Raw genomic sequence first — 16,803 nt, 5'->3', positions numbered from 1 at the left:
TTACATGGTATAGGTAGAATGGTCATTGGCCTTGGTTCTGAACAGGACTCATTACAAACTCCTTGCAGAACTTTGGGTTCCTTTGGCTGCCTTTCTGGGCCTCAGTTTCCCATTGTGCAAAATGAGAGCTGAACTAGCACTAGCTATTGTGCAAAGCTTATTAGATGACTTGGGTGACCAAAAAGACCAAATTGAGTTCCCCTTCATGGTGGTAGTGGGATGCTGGCTGGGGAGGAGCTCTTCCTCCAGGCCTGGAGTGGCAGAGCTAGGGGTGGGAGGTACTGGAGTAACTGACAATCTCATACTGCCAAGCGCAGAAAGGAGAAACTGGCCAACACCCTATGCGTGCACATTATCTCCTAGGTGCTAGGCGCTGGGGTCCAGGTTGGGACTCAGCAGGCTGGGCAGGGGCAGAGACCTATCCTGGTATGGTCCAGGCCACAGGCCCTCACCCTATATTCAGGGCCAGCCCAAGGAGGGAACAGGAAGAAGCGCCGTCCCTAGTTCCCAGAGTGGGAGAAAGGGGTGGACTCCTGGACCGGGAGCGCTGGGGATTGGCAGCCGCTGTGGGCCGGGCTGTCTGGACGAGGGAGGAGTCAATGTGTACACGTGAAAAACTCCGGCCCCGCCAGGCTTTTGCCTTCCTCCTCCTACACCTCCTCCTCCTCTCACTTCCTTGCACCCTTCCCTTCTCCCTCCTTCTGCAGCTCAGGTTGCAGCTTCTTTAGCGAGCCGCTCACCTTTCCACAGCAGGGACGCGCTCGGTCCGGTGTAGGAACCCCGGGGAGTGCTGGACAGGGTACCCTGCCTAGCAGCGCGACCGCGGAGGGTGGGAACCCGCGCGCCGCGACCAGGACACGCGCGGAGTCGGCCGCCCGGGTGAGGGCGGCGGGCGGCGACCCCGGGGCACCGCGCCGGCCAGCGGAGCAAAGGTAAGCTGGGCGGCCCTTAAAGGGGCCGGTCTGTCTTTGCTCTGGGGCGAGAGGTCGGAGCGAAATTCTGGAGCTGCCATGGGCGATGGGCGTTCACCAGGCGCTCTTGTGTTTTGGGGGATGGAGGATGCCCGGGGGAAGGGCCACTCCCAAGTTCCAGGTGCTGAGGAGGGAGGACTGCCTGGCAGTCGCGGAACGCGTGCCCCGCGGGGACTGTCCATCTGGGAGTCCCTTTGGCCCCAGGATCCGTCGGAGCCCTATAAAGCAAAGTTCCTACCCAGGCAGAAGCCAGGCGCTAAGTGCCTTCTTTCTGGGAAGGACAAGGGTCAGGAGTTCAGGGTGACGAAGGGACCCGAGAATGTATAGTACTAGATCGCCTCCCTGAAGGGCTTTCTGAGCTTTAGTGAACTTTCCAGATCCGAAGGCCAGGATGGTAGGCCAGACACCTGGGGAGACCGGGAAGGACTGTGAAACCCGCAGGTACCAGCGTTGGCTGCCTGTCAGTGTGTCTCTTTGCTAGTAGCCTCTTGGTGAAGTCCAGAGAGGCGGTGACCCCTCCCCTCCTTCATCAGCAATGGACAGCAGTTGATGCACTGTGGATAATGAGCGTGGGCAGCCTGGGCTCAGAAAATGTGACTTGACTTTGCCATGTTTGGAGGAGATAACTGGAACTCAAATGGGACTAGGGTGGTCCAGAGGCCCTGTTTCACCCTTTTGGCAAGCAGGCCCTGGAGTCTGCAGGGCTTGTGGTAGTTTTTCTGTACTGAGGGGTCAGAGCCTTCTAGGCCCCAATGGCCTCATTTACTTCTCTCTAGGCCCTGCTCAGCAGCTAGGGTAGAATTGAGAGAGAGAGGTCAAGTCCTCAGAACCTCCTGGGCTCTGGTTGCTGCTATCTCCCCACCCCCAGCCCAGACCTCAGAAACCTTTCCTAGCCTTCCCAGCTGTGGCTTGTGGCCTGGGCCCTGTGGCTCACAAACTCTACTAGCCAGCAGCTACCAGCTGCCTGCAATTGGACTAGCCCCCACCATGTCAACTCCATGTGAGATTCCACATGGGGGTGTAGCACATTCTTAGACACAGCCTGGGGGAGCTGTGTTCACTTCCCAGAGAGAGAACCCCTGCCTGTGCTCATCATGCCTTTCCCCTGAGAAGGTATTTTCTGGGCTTGGGTCTGCTTCTTGAAAGCCCTAGAGAGACGGTTCTTTTGTCCCAGCCACACTTCTGTCCCCAACCCCTGCTGTATATCAAGCAAGGAGTCTCACTAATCTCATTAAATAGATGTTATTGTCCTCATTTTACAGGCCAGGAAACATACTGAGATGCATGCTTACAAGGTAGGGTAGAAGTATCATCCAAACCACTTCTCTCTAGCTCCAAACCTGCTTTCAACTCCTGTTCCACCTGAGCAGGACCCAGCCCATGCTAGAAAGAAGGATGGGGGTGGTGCTCCAACTAATCAGGCTCCCCCTGTCCTGTGCCAGGCAGAGCCAGGCAGAGCCAGAGGGACCAGATCTGAGAAGCAAGTAGGTTCCTGGTCTTGGATCTTGCAGGGTGGGGAGACCTGCCCTGGGGTCTGGAGGGCTGTGTTTTCCTCCAGACTGCGTGTCCTCTGCTGGTTGCTTTGCCTGCTCTCTAGGTAAGAGGCCCCACTCATTAGGGTAGAGCTTGACTTGGATCTTCTGGCTCCTCTCCTACTCCAGCATCCTCCTCCTCTGATTCCTTTCCTTCCCTAACTGAGCTTGAGACCTGAAAGGGAGGGAGGGTGGCCAAATCTAAGCCCTTTTGGGAATCTGGGTTCTGCTCATACTGTCTGTGGCTCCCTACCCTCAGCAGACTCCTCAACTTCCTCAGCTTTCTGTGTGAAGAGGGGCTCATAACAGGAAGGATTGTTACTTGAATTATATGAAATAACACGTGGAGACTGAGTAACTGATGATGGTGATGTGATCATCAGTCCATGTGATGATAAGGATTGAGAAAAGGAATTTCCCAGTGATGCTCCAAGGCTGGCTCTGGTGTAGAGACCATGAAACCCTAATAATCAGGCCAAGGCTAGAAGCTAGACACAACCTGCCCCTTTGGGTTAGGGAGGAGGGCTCTTTGTAAGAGAATGAGGGAGCTGGATGGAAACCTGCCATCCAGTGCTGAAGGACTGTAGCCCTTTGGCAATGCCCTGCCCCCTACCCGCTGCTGGAGCAAGAGGACCCTTTCCTGGTACTTAATTATTCGCAGTCCCTGTTCTGCTCTGCTGTCCATGAGGGACTGGTTGGCTGGGCTCCAGACCTACCTGCTTAGCTTTACTCCTTTGGGAATAAGCCACATTTCTTTCCCTGGGCTATGTGTCCTGCAGTGACCTTTGTGTCCCCTGCCCTGGACCCTTCACCTTCACCCTCCAGTCATTTGCTGCTGAGCAGGCACTTTCCCATCTTAGAGGGTGGGAACACACCAAGGTTAGTCCTGGCCCTTACAGTTGCATGTGCACAATTGCGCGCACGTCTATACACACACACTCACTCACCAGCTCTCGGGTGCCCCAGGGCCCAGGATCACTAAAGGACTGGTGACCAGGCCTGGCAGGAACTGGCCCATGCACAGCAGTAGGTGGAAGAAGGTTGTGGGTGCATTTCAGCCAGATCCCTCCTGACTGCAGAAGCCATCTGCTCCTGGTGTTCCCAAGGCTGTGTCTACAGAGGAGGTGGAATTGGGAAGCAATTCTGAGGTTTGGTGTTGAACTGAAAAGGGCTGAGAAACTCCCTGACAGCAAGTGGGACCCTGGTGATTCTGCTCTGGGAGACATTGCCCCAAACTATTGAAAAGACCATTTTGTTACAGATGTGGGCTTGTGTGTGTGTGTGTGTGTGTGTGTGTGTGTGTGTGTGTGTGTATTGATGTCAGATGCCTTCCTCTATTGCTCTCTACCTTATGTTTTTTGAGACAGAGTCTTTCACTGACTGAGCCTGGAGTTTATCCCTTTGATCAGTCTGGCTGGCCAGCCACCCACCTATGGATCCACCTGTCTCTGCTACTTACAGATGTGGGCTTCAGTGTTTGGCTTGGATGCTGGAGATCCAAGCTTGTGTTATCATGCTTGCCCTGCAAGTACTTTATCCACTGATCTGGACCCTTTCTTGAGACTCTCAATAATGTCCCACCCTGACACACCCCTCCTTCTATTAGCTGAAGTCTTCCCTGGAAACAGATGGAGTGGAAAGAATGGCCCATAAGAGGCCAGTTGATTTGTTCATTCACTATTTACATGTGTGAGTTTGTCTCCTGCCTGCCACTGGCAGAGGCTGCAGGTTAGTATAATCCTGCCCTTGCCACTCAATAGCTGTTGCCTTCAGGTAAGTCATTTGCTCCCTGCAGGCTTCAGCCACCCATCTTTAAAACAGACAGGATGACAGTGTTGCTTCGTGTGGTTTTGAGGATTCAATGAGGTCATGTCTTCTATATGCCTAGTTTCTTGCCTTACCCAATGTTATGATTGAGAGGTGATGGTACATGGACTTATTGGGCCACCTTTAGCTTGCACTTGAATCTCTTCTAGAGGGAAGATCCCCATAGTGTGGGCACTAGGGCTCAGGCCCCAAAGTGGGAAGAGAATTCTCTTACGATATTTCTTTCCTCACTTAGTATATCTGCTCTGTCTTATTATCACAGGGAATTCTGGGAAAGTTCCAGAATCATTTCTGTTTCCATGTTTTGTGTCACTAAAGAAGCATGCCCTCTTCTGCCTGGGGAGGCCCTTCAGGAACCAAGCCTTCTCTCCCCTGGTTCCAGACATCCAGCAAAGGAAATTCTTGTAGGGTATCCATGCCTAGGGGACATGGCTGTCCCTCCCATGTGCTGGTGGGATTCACTGCCTGGAAACAGGTGTGTGGTAGGTGCCATGCTGGTAGGCAAGATCTACAGATTAGGTGAGGCCAGGCAAGTGCTCACAAAGTCCCTCTCTGATCATGACTTTGAGCTTAGCTGACAGATCCTCCACCATGTTTGCTCTGGGTGCCACATTCTGAGCTAATGCCAGATTTGATGAGGCTCTTTTTCCAGGCAAGACAGACGGAGGGGCTGCTGACTTCCTTGGTATGGTACCCAGTAGTCCTGGGGAACAAAAAGGACATTGAATTCTAAATCACAAGCTCACTTCTGGGCTCAGATCTGCCCTGCCATTCTGAAAAACCTTGGGCAGACCACTGTCCTTTCTAAGTCTTGTATCTTTGCCTGAAAAGAAGAACAGACCAGGGATTTCTAAAGCCCATAAAGCCTGTTGTTTTATGGCTCTAGCTTTTGCTGGTCAGCTATGCCCTGAGGCCCTAGGATGATCTTAGCCCTTCTTCCTCCAAACTTCAGAGCCTGGGGCTTCCCTCCACTGCTGTCTGTCTGGATACCCAGTCCTTTTCATGGCTTATAGGGACAAGGAAAGGAGAAAGCCTCATTCTGTCAGGAGGAGAAAAATATTACCAAAGAAAAGGATGAAGGATTTAGTTGCTACACAGATACTCGATATGTAAGCAGGGGCTGCAGGCTACAGTTGTTTTCAAATCCTAGCTACTTTTGAGTGGTCCATGAACTAAGGATGGTTTTGTTTGTTTTATTTTGACCTCTTTTTAAAAAAATATATATTTATTTATTATTTTTATTTTATGTGCATGAGTGTATTGCCTGCATGTATGTGAGTGCACCCGTGTTGTGCAATGCTGTTAAGGTCAGAAGAGGGTTTCAGATTCCCCTGGAACTGGAGTTGAGGACGGTTCGTAGCTGCCATGTAGGTGCTGGGAATTGAATCCGGGTCCTCTACAAGAGCAGTCAGTGCTCTTGACTGCTGAGCCATCTCTCCAGACCCTTGACCTCTTTTTTAAAATTGTGAAATGAGGTGTTGTGCCCCCCATGCTGTCCTGGAGCTCACTTACTGTTCATGTGGTCCTGGGGATTGAACCAGGGCTTCATGCGTTCTAGGCAAACACTCTGCCAACTGAGCTATATCTCCAGCCATGTTTTGCCTTTTGAAAAAAACCTTATTTTTATTTTTATTTTATGTATACGAGTGTTTTGCTTGTAAGTATACAAGTGTACCATGTATGTTCAGTGCCCACAGAGATCAGAAGAGGGCATCAGATTCCCTGGAACCTGAATATTAGACTATTGTTACCTGCCGTGTGGGTGCTGGGAACCAAACGCAGGTCCTCTGTAAGAACAGCCAGTGCTCTTAACCACTGAGTCACTTTTCCAGCCCTCCGTTTTGGTTTTTTGTTTTGTTTTATTTTGTTTTGCTTTGTCTATTTGAGAGAGGGTCTCCCTGTGGCCCCAGCTGGTCTGGAACTCACTATGTAGACCAGGCTGGCCTTGAACTCACAGATATTCACCTGCCTCTGCCTCCTGAGTGCTGGGATTAAAGGCCTGTGCCATCAGGCCTAGCTGTTTTGTCTTTTTGAGACAGGGTCTTGCTGTGTAGCCCTGGCTGGTCTGGAACTTGCTGTGCAGGTTAGTCTCGAATTTAGGGTGACCCTTCAGTTTCTGTTCCATGAATGCTAGAATTATAGACACACACCACCACTCCAGGTCTAATAGTGGTTTTTATATTTTTTAAGTGGTTGGGAAAAACTCAGAAGAAGAGAAGAATATTTTATGATACTTAAAATTGAAATTTTAGTATAAGTAAAGGTTTCCTGGAGCACAACACTCATTCCTTCACAAGGGAAGCACTGCCTAGCCACAACAAAGTATAGCCCACAAATGTGGAATGTTGGCTGGCTTACCTTTTACAGGAAAAGCTTGCTGACCCTTGCTCAAGATAATCATACTGTTCTGCTGGCCTTGCACTTAATCATTTTGGAATCTCAAGTTAAAAATACTTTTCATTTACAAAGAAGCATCAGTATTTTCTTACTAGGTAAGCAATAAGTGTTCATTCTGGAAATGTTAGAGGATGTAGATGAGAAGAGATTAAAGTCACCCACAGTTCTCATACCCAGGTGACCAGTTGCCTTCTGCTTACCATGTGTTTAATGGTGTTCATGCATGTGAGAGTGGCATGTGCATACCTTATGTACATGCAGCTTTCCTACGTTGTATACAGCTGCTCTCCTCCCTTGAAAACGCCTCTCAAACTGGACTCATGGGAAACATTCAGCCGGAGGTTCCCTGGCAGGCAACTGGCCCTGTGTGCTCAGGCCCAGGGATTAGAGGGTCTAGAGATATGGATCTGGGAGTCATCAGCAGGGGCATGATGGTTTCCACCATGGGAGAGGATGAGGTCACCCAGGAAATCTGTTGTAGAGGAGAAAAGCAAAGGGCCAAAGAGGGAGCTCTGAGTGTTCTTCCATTCAGTGACAGGTGAGGAAGTGAGTCCATCAGACATGGAAGGAAGAAAGAAGTGGAAGAGACCCAGGAGGCTGAGTTGTCATTAAGGCCCAGCAGTGGGGCACAAGGCATAGGGCATGGGACAAGGCCTGGAGCTGAGCGCAAGTTTGGGAACTGAGCGAGTGGAAGTAACTGAGGGGTCTGTGCCCTGGCTGTGGGGACACTGACAAAGGAGATTTAGAGAGCGGTGGAACAACTGGGGCTACTCCAGAGACTCTCCTGAGGAGGCTGAGGAGGCAGAAGCAGGAGTGGGTCCACTGCCTGGGCCAGCTCCAAGGAGAGGCTGTGTGGAGTTCAAGAGGGAGAAAGAATAGCAGTTACCCAAAGCCTGGACTGGTCAGTGGAACTGCAATTACCTTGCCACTCTGATGGGAACAAGGGAGATTGAAAGAGAGTGGCCTGTTAAAGCATGGCCAGGGGGTAATATGGGACAGCCTAGTGGGGGTGGAACATAAATAGGACTATGGTTAAGAGATGTCAGGAAATCCTCTGCTCCCACTTGAGTCCAGCTCATGAGACTCCAAGGTCCCCAGGGATGCTAGTGTTTAAAGGCCCCTACAGTTCCATTGCTAAAGTTGGGCATGGAGACAAAATGAGAGATATGACAGGCTACCATAGGAAGATGAAGGACAGATAACTTGATATCCTGTACTTCTGCTGTTTGTCATGAAGATCGTGGTGGTGGCATCTGCAGAAGTGGGTGGAGAAGATGCAGGCATGAGCTGTCCCTTTAGGGCTTAAGAAGTCAAGATAGAATTACAGGATTTGGAATTTTAAAAATTATAGAGATTAGCCAGTGGGGGCTGGAGAGAGGGCTCAGCAGTTAAGAACACTGGTTGTTTTTGCAGAAGACCCGGGTTCAAATCCCAGCACTGTTCTTAACCCCAGTTCCAGGGGATGTAACTCCAGTTCCAGGGGATCAGACAGTCTTTTCTGTCCTCACAGGCATTGCACGACACGGGGTGCACTTACCTACACACAGGCAATACATGCATACACATAAAATAAAAATATTAAATAAAAAAATATTTAAAGGGCCGGGCGTGGTGGCACACGCCTTTAATCCCAGCACTCGGGAGGCAGAGGCAGACAGATCTCTGTGAGTTCCAGGACAGCTGGGGCTACAGGGAGACCCTGTCTCAAAAAGACAAAAAAAAAAAAAAAAAAAAAAAATTAGCCAGGCATGGTGGCGCACACCTTTGATCCCCATACTTGGGAGGCAGTGGCAGGAAGATCTCTGTGAGTTCTTGAGGCCAGTCTGGTCTTCCTAATGAATTCCAGGACAGCTGGGGCTACAGGGAGACCCTGTCTCAAAAAGGACATATATATAAAGATTTATTTATTTATTTTTGGGGGTCTTTTTGAGACAGGGTCTCCCTGTAGCCCCAGCTGTCCTGGAACTCACTATGTAGACCAGGCTGGCCTTGAACTCACAGAGATCCTCCTGCCACTGCCTCCCGAGTGCTGGGATTAAAGGCGTGCGCCACCACGCCCGGCCTAAAGATTTATTTTTAATTGACTAGTAATAATTATCCCACACCATGGGATATGGTGTGATGTTTTGTTACGTGTATACATTGAGTAATGATCAAATCTGGGTAATTAGCACATCTGCCACCTTAAACATTCATCAGTTCTTAATGGGGGAATGCACCAAAGCCTCTTTTCCAGCTGATTTGAAATGGTGTACTCCATTAACTAGTTTCTATTCTTTGTAATAGAACAGCAAAATTTACTCACCCTGCTCCAACTCTGCATCACTAGCCCTTTCTCCTTCCCATCACCTCTCTGCCCCAGCCCTTCCACCGCTCTACTGTCCACCACTCCACTGTCCACTTCTACAAAGGCAACTTTCTAAGATTTCACAGATGAAATGTGCCATTTGTCCCTGTGTCTGGCTTATTTCGCTTAACATAGTTCTTGGTTAAGTAACATAGTTCTTAATATCTTCTTGGTTTATCTGTGACATACAAGGCAAGATTTCATTCTTAATGGATGAATAGTATTCTCAATTTTAAAACCCACTCACATGTTCCTGGACACTAGGTTGTTGCATTTCTTGGGCATTGCAAATAATGCTGCAGTGAAGCAGCTCCTCAGACAGATTTCACTGCCTTCAGATGAATCCTGGCAGCCAGAGTGCCAGCTCACAGATTTGCGGTTTTCTAGGTAAGGTAGAAGAACGTCTATAAGGTGGGCTGCCAAGAAGAGCAGGAGGGGAAGACCAGCTTTGTGGGGGAGCAGAGGATGAGGGAAGTGGAGGCTTCAGGGTCCCAAAAGAAATGATCAGAAGATGCTGTGTGTGCCTCTTGCCTTTGAGCTCCAAGAAGACAGGGGGCACAGACTGAATATCAGGAAGGCTCATGTGGAGCCCACCCAGAGGTCTAGGAGTAGGATGGTGAGGGGTCAAGAGGGGTCTGTAGGGACTGAAGCCAGGCCTGTGCCTGATAGAGTACCTGTCCTGTGAGCCTCTGAGAATTTGCCTGTAAATGATGGGAGCCCAGGCTGAAGCTCTAGTCCATAGCCCTGGAGCCGGCTAGCCCGATGCGTGCAGCTTCTCCTTCCCCTCTGACTGGGACACTGCATGGATTAACTCTAGGAATTGCTGCTAGTTCAGAAGCTGCCCCTTCTGCCTTGCCCCCTATTCCCACTGCCATGGGCCATGCAGTGACCAGAAGAGGAGGGCTATGGCACAGTGGAGGCCTCAAGCCCAGCTTCCGCATGTTTGCCAGTGGTTCAGGCTCTGAGGTGTGGTGAGTCAGATTCAGCCCTTGCCTACACACAAGCAAGCAAGGGAAGTACAGGAGCAAACAACTACAGTGCAGGGAGTCAGGCACTCTGCTGGGGATACAGGGATGCTATGGCTGGGGACAGCGGAGTCCCAGGCTGGAGGAGATGAAAGGGGGCCTGTGGAGGGTATCTGGGAAGAGGTCATGCCTGATGGGATGATGAGCAGCTGGTGTTCCCCTGGCCCCTGGCCCACCTGCCACTGTCCAGTCCAGTTTCCTCTGAGCCCCAAGAGAGCAGAGGAAGAGTACAGTGCTGGGGCGCCACACAGCTTGCTCTAGGGTGCTCAAGGGGAGGGAGGGCCAGACCCACTGCACCTGGCCTACCTGGAGAAAGGTAAACCTAGAAACAGGTCTCTGGCTGTCTGAAGAAGAAGGACAGACCAACCTTTACTCCACATGGCAGTGGGCCCTGGAGCTTGAAGCTAACAAAGATACAGCCTTTGTCCTTGAGGAGTCTAATGTTCATGCATCTGTGAGAGGAAAGAGGAGGCTTCAGGTTGTTGTGATTCAGTGTCTCAGTAGTCTCCTCGGTTACTTTCTTATGCCTTCTGAGAAGCTGCCTAATCAAGGCATTACTGTGTATAAGGTGATAGGGAAACAAAAATGATTGAGGCCCTGTTCTTGTCTTGAAGGACATTCAGCCTTGCTCTGAGCATGTGTAGATATGGGATGGCCGTAGGCAAAAGCCTCTCATTTTACCTGGAGGAAGGAGGTGTGCTTGTGCACAGCTTCTCCAGGAGGTGGTACTGGAGTGGGGTTTGGGAGAGTTGTTGGGTTTGCACGCCGTATCGTCAGGGGGAAAGATGAGGACGGGTGTTCCAGATGAGTGGCATACACAGAGCAGTGGGGTGTGAGCATGACAAGGTTGTCCAACCAAACAGGACCCTCCCAGAAGGGCTGAGAGCTGACTCTCAAGAAAACAGGGACCCAAAGCTGGGTGTGGTAGCACATACCTCTAATCCCAGCAGAGGCAGATGGATCTCTGTGAGTTCAAGCCCAGCCTGGTTGACATTTCAAGTTCCAGGCCAGCTAGTGAGACCCTGCCCTGTCTCCGAAAAGAAAAGATAGGGATCGGGACACCAATGGCCTGTGTGCTCAGCGCTGGAGCGTGTGGTTCCTGTGAGCACTGGCTCACTCAGAGAAGGAAACTGAGGGGATTGAGCATAGGAGCTCATTGTAATTAGATTACAGACTAGGCCTTTCTTCAATTTAGCACACAAGGGAGACTGGAGCACAGGGTATCTTCCCAGGGTGCTAGTAGTGCAGTCTTCCTTGAAACAGGTAAAGAATTTTGGAGAGTAGGGCCATGAACACCTGACTACTGAGTATAGAGCAGAACCCAAACCAAACTAAAGACACTGCAGCCCAACACTTGACCTGGCTTCTTGCAGGTTTTTGCCAGTGTAGCCCCAGAAGGTCTGCTTCCTGCATTCCAGACTGTAAGAACATCCTCTGAGTTCAGTCACTGTCCAGAGCAATTGTTCCTTGGTTGGGTGATTGTAGGCCTATTTGTCTTCCTCAGTTCTGGCCACCCTGAAGGCCCCAGGCCCACAGTCTTTCTCATCAGGGTGTCCATCAGTGAGGAGGGCTCCAGCTGCTGCCCTGGGCAGCAGAGGTATCTGGCTTCCTGATGCCTCATTCATCAGGGTCAGATGGAGGGCAGAGGAGGATGGGCTCTGCCAGCTCCTTGAAGCACAGCTCTCCCTGGAGGTGAACATGTCTGAGGCCCTGCTTATGACATTTGCAAACTTGGTCAGCTGTTGCCTTTAGCTCTTTAAAATTACCCCAAGGTGCACAGTGGCTAAGTGACCAATATAGGGACAGGATATGGAAAGCAGAGGGTGTCAAGAGGCTCCTGGTTGTCAGTCAGCCTTTGGGATTGAGGGTCAGACCCTCTGGATTTCAGAAAGTGGGCAGCTCCTAATTATATCCTTCATCCCCTGGCACTGGGACCAGAGACTGAGACCAAAACAGAGCAAAGCTTCTGAAATGCCAGGAACACAGTAGATGCCCACATGTGTCTGCCATATGGCTCCAGTGCACGGCACAGAAACCACAGCACCCTGGTGAGGAGACAAGTAGAAAGTCAGGCACCAATGGAGGAGGGATGCCTATTTGTCCTGGTGTATGTGTCAGGAGGGAAGGGGTGACAAAGCTGAGGACGCAAGAGATCCAGAGCACATGCAGAGCCCTACTAAGCAGAGCCACGGATTGACATAGCCAGACTGGAAGGCCCTAGCGGGGCTTGATGTTGGTTGGGTGACTAAAGCCATGTTCAGATGGGAGACCCAGAAGTACATGGAAGAAGTGTGCTGAGGAGTCTCAGAGCTGGCCCCTGAGGTTAGGAAGTGACACCCACCCCTGCCCTTGGCTCTTTCCTAGCACCCCACAACCTCCTTAGTCTCCATGGTCTCAGACCAGGGTCTCCTAGGGTCCCAGGCTCAGGGCAGCGAATGGTGGGGGTCGGGGGAGGGAGAGGGGAAGACTGACAGAGGTTGTCCTGGAGTGGGGAACAGTTGACTGAGCATACTCTCCAGCTGGATCATGGGCTCTTGCAGCTGGCCTGAGCTGCTCTGTGGAGCTTTTTTCCTCCAAGAGGAAGACCTGTCCCCAGCCTTGGACCAGCCCTGCCATGTATGGCCCACAGAGTTGTCTAAGGACGGGGTTTGCCTTCCTGGCCTTTCCCTTGCAGTGCAGTAGCTGGTCATGCTCCCTGCTCCCTATTGTCTGCCCTTCCATCCCGGGGTCAGAGCCATGGGGAAAGGCAGTGGGTAGGCCAGGGCCACAAGACACGAGATTGAGTAAGCAGCTCTTTTTTTTTTTGGTGTTTTGAGACAGGGTCTCCCTGTAGCCGCAGCTGGTCTGGAACTCACTATGTAGACCAGGCTGGCTTGAACTCACAGAGATCCGCCTGCCTCTGCTTCCTGAGTGCTGGAATTAAAGGCGTGCGCCACCATACCCAGCAGTAAGCAGCTCTTTAAGCTTCGCTGACAGCCACTTTGAGCTGTGCTGATGCAGCCTGTGTGCTGCTGGCTCACCCAGCCTCTCCACACAGAGATCATCAGGCATCAAAAATTTACCTGCCCCATCATGCTCTTGATCTTCCCACTCAGATCTCAGCTCCTGGCTCCTATTCCCTCAGGCACTGGACCATGCTTCTGTCTGCTCACCCACAGCCTTGACCACTTTCTCACCCCACATGAAATCTATCCCTCCAGCTACCACTTCCCTCCTCCACTGCTCCCATGCTGGGCCCTGCGCACTGTCCCTCACCTGGGTCTTAGCTGGAGCCTCCTCACTCTGTGCTCTACGTCTTCTGTTGCCCACACAATCTGCTCTTAACACCGCACCCAGAGGAAGTCCATTTATTGCCATCTACCACCCTGTCCATTTTATTTGTTTATTATTTATTTTTAATTTTAAAAAATTATTTTTATTTTATGTGTGTGCATAACACACATTTTTTATACAAGTGCATGACAATGCAATGCCTGTAGGGGCCAGAAAGTGGGTGTTGGATCCCCTGGAACTGGAGCTACGTGGACTGTTCTTAGCTACCCTGTGGGTGCTGTGAACCAAACCTGGATCCTCTGTAACAGCAGCCAGTGCTTTTAACTGCTGAATCATCCTCCAATCTATTTATTTATTTATTTTTATTTTTGGTCTTTTTGAGACAGGGTCTCCCTGTAGCCCCCAACTGTCCTGGAACTCAGTATGTAGACCAGGCTGGCCTCACATAGGTCCGGAACTCATAGAGATCCGCCTGCCTCTGCCTCCTGAGTGCTGGGGTTAAAGGTGTACACCACCATGCCTGGACCTAAAATATTTTTACTTTATGCGTATGTATTGCTTGCATGTATGTAAGTGCACACATGTCGTGCAGTGCCCATGGCGGTCAGAAGAAGGTGTTGAATCTCCTGGAACTGGAATTATAGATGGTTGTTAGTTGCGGTGTGGGTGCCAGGAATGGAACCCAGGTCCTCTGCAAGAGTAGTCAGTGCTCTTAACCACTAAGCCATCTCTCCAGCCCCCCCTTGTTTATTTTTAAATCAGTATCTCCTTCCCCCAATCAGAAGGCATAAAAGGCCAGATGGGCATGTGGCTCAGTGGTTGAGTACTTGCTTTGCTTGCGTAAAGCCCCAGGTTCCATCTCCAGTCCTGGAAGTGGGGGTGGGGGGCAGAGTGTAAAAAGGCAAGAATTAATATCTGTCTCCTTCACTTGTGGACTCTCAGAACCTACAACAGAGCTAGGCTTTGGTAAATGTTCATAAATAATTGTTGGATGAATAAGCCAAGGCTCAGAGGGATTGGGGCCCTTCACCATGGTCACTCAGCTCCCTAATAGCAGCATAGGCTTTGGCCTGGGTTTGTCTGGCTATTGACTGAATTGGGAAGGAGGAGACCCCAGGAAAGAACAACACTTGCCACCTAGGTCATGGGGAGGAGACAGGGCTGGGGAGGATCTCAGCTAAAGAAAAGCACTGCTCTGCACTTGACAACCAGGAAGCTGCTGTCTGAATTTGAATAGGTCCATCCCCTCTGCAGCCCCTGGACAACTGAAGCTTTCTCTAGGCACCTTCCCTTTCCTTGCTGGCTGTCCACTGTCCTCGGAACCTGGTCTTTCTCACCATCTCACAGTGCACAGTGGCCCCTGACAAGGGATCTTTCCTCTAGGCCTGGCTCCTCCTCTCTCCCCCTGTGACTCTTGTCTCTGGCACCAGCAGGAAGTGCTGGCAGCTGGTGTGTGCCCTAGAGGGAGGGAAAGCTTACCTAGGCAGAAGGGAGAGGACAGGGGGTAAGCTGGCTGGGGTCTGCCTGTCCAGCCCACAACTGTAGAGCAGCTTCTGACATGACCTTCCCCATGCCACCCTGCCGGGTGGTACTCCTGCACCCTACTACTCTTCTCCTGACACCAGTTGCACGGGACAGCCCCAGATGGCTTCTCTACTCTGGGGACAAAGGCCACACTGTGCCTAGCCCTAGGCAGGCCTCAAGCTGGGTCACACTGGGCCTTTCTGTCCCTAGTTAGGGATGAGGGGCAGACAGCACCAAGGTGACAGGCCCTTTTCCCAACCCCCTTCTGCCTGGGCCCCCAAATCTGAGGAGCTGATTCTCCTAAGGCAGGGATCATAGAGCATCTTGTGTCTTGAGCTGGGGAACAACAGTGAATACACTGCTCTGACTGCCCTGTCACACCCAAGACCCTGCTGGGTTCAATGCCTTAATTGTCCCTAGCAGAGGGAAACATCTACTCTCTGCTCTGGTTACCACTCCTGCTCCTTGCTCCCCTGTCACCATCAGGAAGTCCATCCCTGTATCTGACCTCCATTCCTCATGCTGCAGCCATTTCCTCTTGGTCTCTTCCCCAACAAGGAGAGAACAGCTGGTCCCCATTGCGATGCAATAGCCCCCACCCACTGTGCAGGTCAAATCTTGAGCCTAGAGCCTCCATTCCATCTCCCTCCCCATCTTTCCCTCCCTGTCCCACCTTCTACCCGACCCCAGGCTAGCTAATGGTTTCCTTGTTCCTAACTGAACCCTAGAGAGAGTAGATAGAATTCAGAGTTGGTCTTTGTCTTGCAGAAATTGAGAGCTATGTCCAAGACCCCCATCTCCTCTACAGTAAAAGGCATGGTGTGAATTATGACTGCCACTGTGAGATTCCTGAGCCATAAACACACTACACCATCCCATAAATCCCACTGCTAGCTGGCCTTATCGGGGAGATCTGCTTTTAGACAGGGCTGGTCCCTCCTGGAGAGTTGAGACCACAAGTGCATGTGTCTTCCACAACCCTTTGAATGGCTGTGGCCATCGCCCATGTTCACTTTGATAGCTATGGCTGACCCTTGAACCTCTCAGATGGCTGTGGCCATGCCCTCCATGTCCCCCTCAGATAACTGTGACTGTCTCCTTATCCCCCTTAGATGGCTGAGGCCAGCCCCCATTCCCCTCAGATAGCTGAGGCTGATCCCCCAACCCCTAAGATGGCTGTAACCATGCCCCCCATATCCCCCTCAGATGGCTATGCCCACCTCATATCCCCTTGGATGGCTGTGGCTATGTCCCATGTCCTTTCAGATGGCTGCGGCTGCTCCCCATCCCTCTCAGACAGCTATGCCCCCACCCACCCTGGATTACTCCTGGGGCATAAGCTTGGCAGTTAGATGTGTGTTCCCCTGGCAGAGCAGGTCTCCTTCCGGCATCATCCACAGCTCTGAGGGCTCCCCACCTGGCCCATATGGCAGTCTGATAATGATGGGGACAGTCACCCCTGGACCCCAGATGCTGCCAACTATGGCTCTACACACAGATCACTGGAGATACTGATTAAAAATGTGTCTTCTGCCTGTTGTGGTTCTCATACCTATAATCCAATCACTAAAGAGATTTAGCCAGGAAGATTGACAGTTTGAAACTAGCCAGGGCTACATTGAAGTATCCCATTGCAGAAGGAAGAGGAAAAAGAAGAGGAGGAGGAGGGGAAGGAGGAGGAGTTAGAAAAAAGGAAGAAAGAAGAAAAAAGGGACTGAAGAGATGACTTGATGATTAAGAGCCCTTGCTGTTCTTGCAGAGGACCTGAGTTGGTTCCCAGCACCCATTTCGGGTGTCTCATAACTACCTATAACTCCTACTCCAAAGGATCCACCTCCCTTTCTGGCCTCCACTGGCCTCCAGGGGCACCTGCACACACATGTAGCCTACACACACACACACACACA

At 51.2% G+C, this 16,803-nt stretch overlaps 1 protein-coding gene across 3 annotated transcripts in view; it reads left to right on the top strand.

Moving 5' to 3' along the window:
* Window positions 1-631: 631 nt before the first annotated feature.
* The window catches only part of Cdk18 (cyclin dependent kinase 18), a 26,912-nt gene continuing 10,740 nt past the window's right edge, over window positions 632-16,803 (top strand). For 2 of the 3 annotated variants that reach the window (XR_606882.2, XM_008823315.2), the window contains exon 1: window positions 632-932. The gene's annotated coding sequence lies outside the window, so the exon portion shown is untranslated. Of the gene's footprint in view, window positions 933-2,504; window positions 2,569-16,803 lie in introns of those variants that run through there. The other variant, XM_008823316.2, reaches the window with a different exon arrangement.

Source organism: Nannospalax galili, unplaced genomic scaffold (genome assembly GCF_000622305.1).
Source record: "Nannospalax galili isolate Female #2095 unplaced genomic scaffold, S.galili_v1.0 scaffold309, whole genome shotgun sequence".
Taxonomy (NCBI): Eukaryota; Metazoa; Chordata; class Mammalia; order Rodentia; family Spalacidae; genus Nannospalax; species Nannospalax galili.
The sequence above is the reverse complement of the archived record's forward strand: the minus strand, read 5'-3'. Positions and strand labels throughout refer to the sequence as shown.